The sequence below is a fragment of the Arachis hypogaea genome, chromosome 13 (genome assembly GCF_003086295.3).
Source record: "Arachis hypogaea cultivar Tifrunner chromosome 13, arahy.Tifrunner.gnm2.J5K5, whole genome shotgun sequence".
Classification (NCBI taxonomy): Eukaryota; Viridiplantae; Streptophyta; class Magnoliopsida; order Fabales; family Fabaceae; genus Arachis; species Arachis hypogaea.
Window position 1 is genome coordinate 60,303,191 of NC_092048.1, and position 11,465 is coordinate 60,314,655.

Consider the following 11,465-nt stretch of genomic DNA (forward strand, 5'->3'; position numbering starts at 1 on the left):
AATATGTTCTTGATGTTCATCATGACATTCAAAGTGTTCTTGGTGTTCATCTTGACATTCATAGCATTCTTGCATGCATCACATGTTTTGATCTAAAAATTTCATGCATTGCATTTTTTTTGTGTTTTTCTCTCTCATTATAAAAATTCAAAAAAAATAAAAAAAAATATCTTTCCCTTTTTCTCTCATCAAATTCGAAAATTTGAGTTGACTTTTTCAAAAATATTTAAAATCAAATTGTTTCTCATGAGTCAAATCAAATTTTCAATTTGAAAATCTTATCTTTTTCAAAATCTTTTTCAAAAATCAAATCTTTTTCAAAATTCTTAGTTATTTTCGAAAATTCCAAAAATATTTTTCAAAAATCTTTTTCTTATTTTTATACCAAATTTTCGAAAATAACATAATCAATTAATGTTTTGATTCAAAAATTTGAAGTTTGTTACTTGCTTGTTAAGAAAGATTCAAACTTTAAGTTCTAGAATCATATCTTGTGATTTCTTATGAATCAAGTCATTGATTGTGATTTTAAAAATCAAATCTTTTTCAAAACTAATTCCTATCATATCTTTTCAAAATATCTTCTTATCTTATCTTGTTCAAAAATATCTTTTCAAAATATCTTTTCTAACTTCCTAACTTCTTATCTTTTCAAAATTTGTTTCAACTAACTAACTAACTTTTTGTTTGTTTCTTAACTTTTTCAAAACTACCTAACTAACTCTCTCTCTCTCTAATTTTCGAAAATATCTCCCCTCTTTTTCAAAATTTCTTTTTAATTTATTAATTATTTTAATTTTTAAAATCTTAATTTTCGAAAATTTCTAACATTTTTCAAAAACCATTTTTCAAAAATCACTAACTCTTTTTCAAAATAATTTTCGAAAATTATCCCTCCCCCATCCTATTCTATTTATTCATTCATATCCTAACATCTCATCTCACATCTCTTCCATCCGTACAGTTGTGTTTCTTCCTTTACAATCACATTCTTTGTCTCCCCCTCTTTTCTTCCACTCACAAAGGGATCCCTATATTATGGTATAAAGGATCTCTATTATTATTATTATTTTTCTGTGCCTTCTTCTTTGTCATATGAGCAGGAGCAAGGATAAGAACATTCTTGTGGAAGCAGATCCAGAACCTGAAAGGACTCTAAAGAGAAAATTAAGAGAAGCCAAAATACAATAATCCAGAGATAACCTTTCAGAAATTTTTGAACAGGAAGAGGAGATGGAAGCCGAAAATAATAATAATGTAAGGAAGATGCTTGGGGACTTCACTGCACCTAATTCCAATTTACATGGAAGAAGCATCTCCATTCCTGCCATTGGAGCAAACAACTTTGAGCTGAAACCTCAATTAGTTTCTCTGATGCAGCAGAACTGCAAGTTTCATGGACTTCCATCTGAAGATCCTTTTCAGTTTTTAACTGAATTCTTGCAGATATGTGATATTGTTAAGACTAATGGAGTAGATCCTGAAGTCTACAGGCTCATGTTTTTCCCTTTTGTTGTAAGAGACAGAGCTAGATTATGGTTGGATTCTCAACCTAAAGACAGCCTGAACTCTTGGGATAAGCTGGTCACGGCTTTCTTAGCCAAGTACTTTCCTCCTCAAAAGCTGAGCAAGCTCAGAGCTGATGTTCAAACCTTCAGACAGAAAGAAGGTGAATCCCTCTATGAAGCTTGGGAAAGATACAAACAGTTGACCAAAAAGTGTCCTTCTGACATGCTTTCAGAATGGACCATCCTGGATATATTCTATGATGGTTTATCTGAGCTATCAAAGATGTCACTGGACACTTCTGCAGGTGGATCCATTCACCTAAAGAAAACGCCTGCAGAAGCTCAAGAACTCATTGACATGGTTGCTAATAACCAGTTCATGTACACTTCTGAAAGGAATCCTGTGAGTAATGGGACGCCTATGAAGAAGGGAGTTCTTGAGGTTGATACTCTGAATGCCATATTGGCTCAGAACAAAATATTGACTCAGCAAGTCAATATGATTTCTCGGAGTCTGCATAGAATGCAAGCTGCATCCAACAGTACTCAAGAGGCATCTTCTGAAGAAGAAGCTTATGATCCTGAGAACCCTGCAATAGCAGAGGTAAATTACTTAGGTGAACCTTATGGAAACACCTATAACGCAACATGGAGAAATCATCCAAATTTCTCATGGAAGGATCAAAAGCCCCAACAAGGCTTTAATAATGGTGGAAGAAACAGGTTTAACAATAATAAACCTTTTCCATCATCCACTCAGCAACAGGCAGAGAACACTGAACAAAATGCTTCTAATTTAGCAAATCTAGTCTCTGATCTGTCCAAGGCCACTGTAAGTTTCATGAATGAAACAAGGTCTTCCATTAGAAATTTGGAAGCACAAGTGGGCCAGCTGAGTAAAAGGATCACTGAAATCCCTCCTAGTACTCTCCCAAGCAATACAGAAGAGAACCCAAAAGGAGAGTGCAAGGCCATTGACATAAGCGCCATGGCCGAACCTGTGAGGAGAGGAGAGGACGTGAATCCAAAGGAGGAAGACCTCCTGGGACGTCCAGTGATCAATAAGGAGCTTCCCTCTGAGGAATCAAAGGACTCTGAGGCCCATCTAGAGACCATAGAGATTCCATTGAACCTCCTTATGCCCTTCATGAGCTCTGATGAGTATTCCTCTTCTGAAGAGAATGAGGATGTCACTGAAGAGCAAATTGCCAAGTTTCTTGGTGCAATCATGAAGCTGAATGCCAAATTATTTGGCATTGATGCTTGGGAAGTTGAACCTCCCTTGTTCATCAATGAACTAAGTGATCTGGATCAACTGACATTGCCTCAGAAGAGACAGGATCCTGGAAAGTTCATAATACCCTACACCATAGGCACCATGGTCTTTAAGGCTCTGTGTGACCTTGGTTCAGGAATAAACCTCATGCCCCTCTCTGTAATAGAGAAACTGGGAATCTATGGGGTGCAAGCTGCTAAAATCTCACTGGAGATGGCAGACAGCTCAAGAAAACAGGCTTATGGACAAGTAGAAGATGTATTAGTAAAGGTTGAGGGCCTTTACATACCTGCTGATTTCATAGTCCTGGATACTGGAAAGGAAGAGGATGAATCCATCATCCTAGGAAGACCTTTCCTGGCCACAGCAAGAGCTGTGATTGATGTTGACAGAGGTGAAATATTCCTTCAATGGAATGAGAACTCCCTTGTATTCAAAACTCAAGGATCCCCCTCTGCAACCATGGAGAGGAAGCAGGAAAAGCTTCTCTCCCAGCAGAGTCAACCAGAGCCCCCACAGTCAAACTCTAAGTTTGGTGTTGGGAGGCCACAACCAAACTCTAAGTTTGGTGTTGAACTCCCATATCCAAACTCTAAGTTTGGTGTTGGAGAGTCTCAACAAAGCTCTGCACATCTGTGAGGCTCCATGAGAGCCCACTGTCAAGCTATTGACATTAAAGAAGCACTTGTTGGGAGGCAACCCAATGTTTATCTAATTCTTATTTTTATTATTTTTCATGTTTTCTTAGGTTCATGATCATGTGGAATCACAAAATAAACATAAAAATTGAAAACGGAATCAAAAACAGCAGAAGAAAAATCACACCCTGGAGGAGCATCTGTTTGGCGTTCAGCGCCAGAACAGAGCATGGTTCTGGCACTGAACGCCCAAAATGGGCAGCTTCTGGGCGCTGAACGCCAGAACAGGCATGGTTCTGGCGTTCAACGCCAGAAATGGCACACAGATGGGCGTTGAACGCCTAAAATGGCCACCAACCTGGCGCTGAACGCCCAGAGTTGGATACAAAGGCATTTTTACATGCCTAATGGGTGCAGGGATGTAAATCCTTGAACACCTCAGGATCTGTGGACCCCACAAGATCCACTCAGGATCTGTGGACCCCACAGGATCCCCACCTACCTCCACTCACTTCTTCTCACCACTCTCTTTCACATAACCCCATAAACACTCTTCCCCAAAAAGCCTTCACCAATCACCTCAATCTCTCTTCCCCACTAAACCTTCACCACTCACATCCATCCACTCTTCCCTATAAACCTACCTCATAAACTCCACCTACCTTCAAAATTCAAAACCAATTTCTCACCCAAACCCACCCATATGGCCGAACAATAACCCCCCTCCCTTCCCTATATAAAGACCTCCATTCTTCATCAAATTCACACAACACACCCCTCTACACTCCTCTTGGCCGAAACCACATCTCCCTCTCCCTCTCCATATTTCTTCTTCTTCTTCTTCTATTCTTTTGTTTATTGCTCGAGGGCGAGCAATATTCTAAGTTTGGTGTGGTAAAAGCATAGCTTTTTTTGTTTTTCCATTACCATTGATGGCATCTAAGACCGGAGAATCCTCTAGAAGAGGGAAAGGGAAGATAAAAGCTTCCGCATCCGAGTCATGGGAGATGGAAAGGTTCATCTCCAAAGCCCATCAAGACCACTTTTGTGATGTTGTGGCCAAGAAGAAGGTGATCCCTGAGGTCCCTTTTAAACTCAAAAGAAATGAGTATCCGGAGATCCGACATGAAATTCAAAGAAGAGGTTGGGAAGTTATAACAAATCCCATCCAACAAGTCGGCATCCTAATGGTTCAAGAGTTCTATGCCAATGCATGGATCACCAAGAACCATGATCAAAGTAAGAACCTGGATCCAAAGAACTATGTTACAATGGTTCGGGGGAAATACTTAGATTTTAGTCCGGAGAATGTGAGGTTGGCGTTCAACTTGCCATACATGGAAGAGAACGCACGCCCCTACACAAGGAGAGTCAACTTTGATCAAAGGTTGGACCAAGTCCTTATGGACATATGTGTAGAAGGAGCTTAATGGAAGATTGACTCCAAAGGCAAGCCGGTTCAACTAAGAAGATTGGACCTCAAGCCTATAGCTAAAAGATGGTTGGAGTTTATTCAATGCTCAATCATTCCCACTAGCAACCGGTCTGAAGTTACTATAGACCGGGCCATCATGATCCATAGCATCATGATTGGAGAAGAGGTGGAAGTTCATGAGATTATACCTCAAGAACTCTACAAGGTGGCTGACAAGTCCTCCACCATGGCAAGGTTAGCCTTTCCTCACCTCATCTACCACCTATGCAATTCGGCTGGGATTGACATAGAGGGAGATATCCTCATCAAAGAGGACAAGCCCATCACTAAGAAAAAGATGGAGCAAGCAAGAGAGCCCAGTCATGGAGCTCAAGAGGCGCAAGAAGCTCATTTCCATGAGATCCCTGAGATGCCTCAAATGCACTTTCCTCCACAAAATTATTGGGAGAAAATCAACACCTCCTTGGGAGAATTAAGTTCCAATATGGGACAACTAAGGGTGGAACACCAAGAGCACTCCATCATGCTTCATGAAATAAGAGAAGATCAAAAAGCAATGAGGGAGGAGCAACAAAGACAAGGAAGAGGCATAGAAGAGCTCAAGGACATCATTGGTTCCTCAAGAAGGAAACGCCACCATCACTAAGGTGGATTCATTCCTTGTTCTTGCTTTCTCTGTTTTTCGTTTTCTGTATTATGTGCTTATCTATGTTTGTGCCTTCATTACATGATCATTAGTAGTTAGTAACTTTGTCTTAAAGATATGAATGTCCTATGAATCCATCACCTCTCTTAAATGAAAAATGTTTTAATTCAAAAGAACAAGAAGTACATGAGTTTTGAATTTATCCTTGAACTTAGTTTAATTATATTAATGTGGTGACAATGCTTCTTGTTTTCTGAATGAATGCTTGAACAGTGCATATGTCTTTTGAAGTTGTTGTTTAAGAATGTTAAATATGTTGGCTCTTGAAAGAATGATGACTAGGAGACACGTTATTTGATAATCTGAAAAATCATAAAAATGATTCTTGAAGCAAGAAAAAGCAGCAAAGAACAAAGCTTGCAGAAAAAAAAAAAGGAGAAGAAAAAAATAGGCAAAAAAAAAATAGAAAGAAAAAGAAAAAGCAAGCAGAAAAAGCCAATAACCCTTAAAACCAAAAGGCAAGGGCAAATAAAAAGGATCCCAAGGCTTTGAGCATCAGTGGATAGGAGGGCCTAAAGGAATAAAATCCTGGTCTAAGCGGCTAAACCAAGCTGTCCCTAACCATGTGCTTGTGGCGTGTAGGTGTCAAGTGAAAACTTGAGACTGAGCGGTTAAAGTCAAGGTCCAAAGCAAAAAAAAAAAAAAAAAAAAACAAAGAGTGTGCTTAAGAACCCTGGACACCTCTATTTGGGGACTTTAGCAAGGCTAAGTCACAATCTGAAAAGGTTCACCCAATTATGTGTCTGTGGCATTTATGTATCCGGTGGTAATACTGGAAAACAAAGTGCTTAGGGCCACGGCCAAGACTCATAAAGAAGTTGTGTTCAAGAATCATCATACTGAACTAGGAGAGTCAATAGCACTATTCGAAATCTGAAGTTCCTATAGATGCCAATCATTCTGAACCTCAATGGATAAAGTGAGATGCCAAAACTATTCAAGAGGCAAAAAGCTATAAGTCCCGCTCATATGATTGAAGCTATGTTTCATTGATAGTTTGGAATTTATAGTATATTCTCTTCTTTTTATCCTATTTGATTTTCAGTTGCTTGGGAACAAGCAACAATTTAAGTTTGGTGTTGTGATGAGCGGATAATTTATACGCTTTTTGACACTATTTTTAGTATGTTTTTAGTAGGATCTAGTTACTTTTAGGGATGTTTTCATTAGTTTTTATGTTAAATTCACATTTCTGGACTTTACTATGAGTTTGTGTGTTTTTCTGTGATTTCAGGTATTTTCTGGCTGAAATTGAGGGACTTGAGCTGAAATCAGATTCAGAGGTTGAAGAAGGACTGCTGATGCTGTTGGATTCTGACCTCCCTGCACTCAAAGTGGATTTTCTGGAGCTACAGAACTCGAAATGGCGCGATTCCAATTGCGTTGGAAAGTAGACATCCAGCGCTTTCCAGCAATATATAATAGTCCATACTTTGGCCAAGAATAGACGACGTAAACTGGCGTTCAACGTCAGCCTTCTACCCAAATCTGGCGTCCAGCGCCGGAAAAGGATCCAAAACCAGAGCTGAACGCCCAAACTGGCACAGAAACTGGCGTTCAACTCCACAAATGGCCTCTGCACGTGCAACACTCAGGCTCAGCCCAAACACACACCAAGTGGGCCCAGGAAGTGAATTTATGCATCAATTACTCACTTATGTAAACCCTAGTGACTAGTTTATTATAAATAGGACCTCTTACTATTGTATTAGGCGTCTTTTTGACCATCTTTGAATGCATTGTTCTTAGACCATAGGGGCTGGCCACACGGCCATGCCTGGACCTTCACTTATGTATTTTCATACGGTAGAGTTTCTACACTCCATAGATTAAGGTGTGGAGCTCTACTGTTCCTCAAAGATTAATGCAAAGTACTACTGTTTTCTATTCAATTCTTCTTATTTCGCTTCTAAGATATCCATTCGCACCCAAGAACATGATGAAGGTGATGATTATGTGTGACGCTCATCATCCTTCTCCCTTATGAACGCGTGCCTGACAAACACTTCTGTTCTACATGAATTAAGCTAGAATGAGTATCTCTTAGATCTCCTAACCAGAATCTTCGTGGCGTAAGCTAAAATGATGGCGGCATTCAAGAGAATCCGGAAGGTCTAAACCTTGTCTATGGTATTCTGAGTAGGATTCAATGACTGAATGACTGTGACGAGCTTCAAACTCGCGAGTGCTGGGCGTTAGTGACAGACGCAAAAGGAGGGTGAATCCTATTCCAGCATGATCGGGAACCGACAGATGAATAGCCGTGCCGTGACAGGGTGCGTGAGCATATTATTCACTGAGAGGAGGGGATGTAGCCACTGACAACGGTGATGCCCTTGCATAAAGCCAGCCATGGAAAGGAGTAAGACTGATTGGATGAAGATAGCAGGAAAGCAGAGGTTCAGAGGAACGAAAAGCATCTCCATTCGCTTATCTGAAATTCCTACCAATGATTTACATAAGTATCTCTATCCCTATTTTATTATATAATATTCGAAAACACCATTATCACTTTATATCTGCCTGACTGAGATTTGCAAGGTGACCATAGCTTGCTTCATACCAACAATCTCCGTGGGATTCGACCCTTACTCACGTAAGGTATTACTTGGACGACCCAGTGCACTTGCTGGTTAGTTGTATCGAAGTTGTGACAATTATGTATTGAGATCAGAGGACCAAGTTGCTCACGTTGCCAGGGATTGTTTGAGCCTGGACATCACAATTTCGTGCACCAGTGCCATTGTCTGTGGTTATTGAATATGGAACCCCGAACCTTCTGACAATGTTTCGATATAAGAATTTCCGGCTTCTTTGAGCGGTGGCATTGGCTAGGGGCTCTGCCTCGATCCACTTTGTAAAATAATCTACTCCCACTATGAGGAATTTAACTTGTCCTGATCCCTGTGGGAAGGGGCCGAGAAGATCGAGTCCCCATTTTGCAAACGGCCAAGGCGAAGTCACGCTGATGAGCTCCTCTGGCGGGGCGATGTGAAAGTTGGCATGTTTTTGACATGGTGGACATGTCTTTACAAATTCTATGGCTTCTTTCTGTAGAGTTGGCCAATAAAATCCCACCCGGAGTACTTTTTTGGCGAGAGCTCGTGCTCCGAGATGATTGCCACAAATGCCGCCGTGTATTTCTTCTAGCACTTCCCTTGTGTTGGAGGTCGGCACGCATTTTAGTAAAGGTATTGAGATTCCTCTTTTGTACAGGATGTTTTTTATGATGGTGTAGTACTGTGCCTCCCTTTTTAACTTCTTTGCCTCCTTTTCTTCTGCGGGGAGTGTTCCTTCTTTGAGGTAGTTGATTATGGGGGTCATCCATCCTTGGTCCTGACTTGTTATGGCCAGGACTTTTTCCTCTTCCGAGATTGACGGGTTTTGCAACATTTCCTGGATGAGGCTTCTATTGTTGCCCCCTAGTTTGGTGCTGGCTAGTTTTGAGAGTGCATCAGCTCGGGCATTTTGTTCGCGGGGTATGTGGCAGATCTTATATTCCCCGATTTGTCCGAGTAGTTCCTTGGTTTTATCCAAATACTTTTTCATGGTGGGGTCTTTGGCTTGGTAGCTCCCTGTTATTTGTGATGTGACCACTTGTGAATCGCTGTAAATGTTAAGTTTTTTTAGCTCCGACCTCTTTAGCCAGCTTCAAACTAGCTAATAATGCTTCATATTCCGCTTGGTTATTGGAGGCCGGGAAACCGAACTTGAGGGAGAGCTCAACTTGGGTTCCTTGGTTGCTTTCTATTATCACGCCTGCGCCGCTTCGAGTTTTATTTGAGGAACCGTCCACGTAGAGATTCCATTCTGTGGGAGTTTCCAGGGTATCTGTGAATTCTGTGATGAAGTCGGCCAGATACTGTGATTTGATGGCCGTCCGAGCTTCATATTGGAGGTCGAATTCTGACAACTCGACTGCCCATTGTAGAATTTTGCCTGCTAAATCTGTTTTCTGCAATATTCCTTTTATGGGCTGGTTGGTTCTAACCTTAATGGTGTGAGCCTGGAAGTACGGGCGGAGTCGTCGAGATGTTAGGATGAGAGTATAGGCAAATTTTTCTATTTTCTGGTAGTTCAGCTCGGATCCCTGTAGTGCTTTGCTAATGAAGTAGACGGGTTGCTGTCCATTTTCGTCTTCTCTGACTAGTGCTGAGGCTATCGCCCGGCTTCCTACTATAATATGAGTGGTTCTCCTTCTCGTGGTCGAGATAGGATAGGTGGCCATCCTAAGAACTCCTTGAAGTCTCGGAAAGCTTGCTCACATTCTGTCGTCCATTCGAACTGTTTTCCCTTTCTTAAAGTAGCATAGAAGGGGAGAGATCTTATCGCAGCTCCTGCTAAGAATCGGGATAGGACGGCCAATCTCCCGTTGAGTTGTTGTACTTCTTTGACACAGGTTGGGCTCTTCATGTTGAGTATAGCTTGACATTTGTCTGGATTTGCTTCAATTCCCCTTTGTGTGAGCATGAAACCCAAGAATTTGCCTGCTTCAACTGCGAAAGTGCATTTTGCGGGGTTGAGTCACATGTTATGCTTCCTTATAGTGTCAAACACTTGAGCCAAGTCGGACAGTAATATATCTTCGCTTTGTGTTTTTATCAACATGTCATCCACATAGACTTTCATGATTTTTCCGATGTGATCTGAGAAGACTTTATTCATTAGCCTTTGATAAGTAGCTCCCGCGTTCTTGAGACCGAAAGGCATCACGATGTAGCAGTAATTCGCCTTTGGTGTTAAGAACGAGGTCTTTTCTTGATCTGGTGGATACATGGGGATTTGGTTGTATCCCGAATAGGCGTCCATAAACGAGAGGTATCTATATCCGGAGGAAGCATCTACCAGAGCGTCAATACTTGGGAGTGGGTATGAATCTTTTGGGCAGGCTTTGTTGAGATCGGTGTAATCGGTACACATGCGCCACTTCCCGTTTGATTTTTTCACCAAGACGACGTTGGCTAGCTATAGTGGGTACTTGACTTCTCTTATGAATCCTGCCTCCAGTAACGTTTGTACTTGTTCTTCCACAGCTTGGGATCGTTCTGGTCCGAGTTTTCTTCGCTTCTGCTGCACCGGCCGAGATCCTGGATAGACCGCCAACTTGTGGCACATTAGCTTAGGGTCTATGCCTAGCATGTCTGCGGCTTTCCATGTGAAGAGGTCGACATTATCTCGTAAGAATTGTATCAGTAATTCTTTTGAGTCTCCTCTTAGGACCGTGCCGATATTAGTCGTTTTGTCTGAGGTGTCTCCAATCTGAACCTTCTCTACCTCACCTTCTGGGTGCGGACGGAGTTCTTCTCGATGCTGAGCTCCGCCAAGCTCAATGGTATGAAACTCTTCTCCTCTGCCTTTGAGGTTTAAGCTCTCGTTATAACAGCGACGTGCCATCTTTTGATCTGCTTTTATTGTGGCTATCCCCTCTGTAGTTGGGAATTTCATGCATAGGTGCGGAGTTGAGACTATTGCGCCGAGTTGATTGAGTATTGTCCGACCTATGAGAGCATTGTAGGCCGAACTTACGTCGACCACAATGTAGTCTATTTTGAGGGTCCTAGATTGGTTCCCTTTTCCAAAAGTAGTGTGTAGCGATACGTATCCCAGCGGTTGTATCGGAGTGTCTCCTAGTCCAAACAGATTGTTCGGGTATGCTCTAAGTTCCTTTTCGTCTAAGCCGAGCTTGTCGAAGGCTATTTTGAATAAGATGTCGGCAGAACTCCCTTGGTCTACTAGTGTGCGGTGTAGATTGGCATTTGCCAATATAATAGTGATGACCATGGGATCGTCGTGTCCCGAGATGATGCCGGATGCGTCCTCTTTAGTAAATGTTATCGACGGGATGTCGGGTGCTTCCTCCTTTCCCTCAACATGATATACTTCTTTGAGATATCTCTTTCGG

At 41.5% G+C, this 11,465-nt stretch overlaps 1 non-coding gene across 1 annotated transcript; it reads right to left on the reverse strand.

Annotated features, from left to right (window-relative positions):
* Nucleotides 1-1,629: 1,629 nt before the first annotated feature.
* On the reverse strand, nt 1,630-1,733 carry LOC112740051 (small nucleolar RNA R71). The gene has a single exon (XR_003170986.1). It is a non-coding gene; the product is annotated as a small nucleolar RNA R71 (small nucleolar RNA).
* Between the last annotated feature and the right edge of the window lie 9,732 nt (nt 1,734-11,465).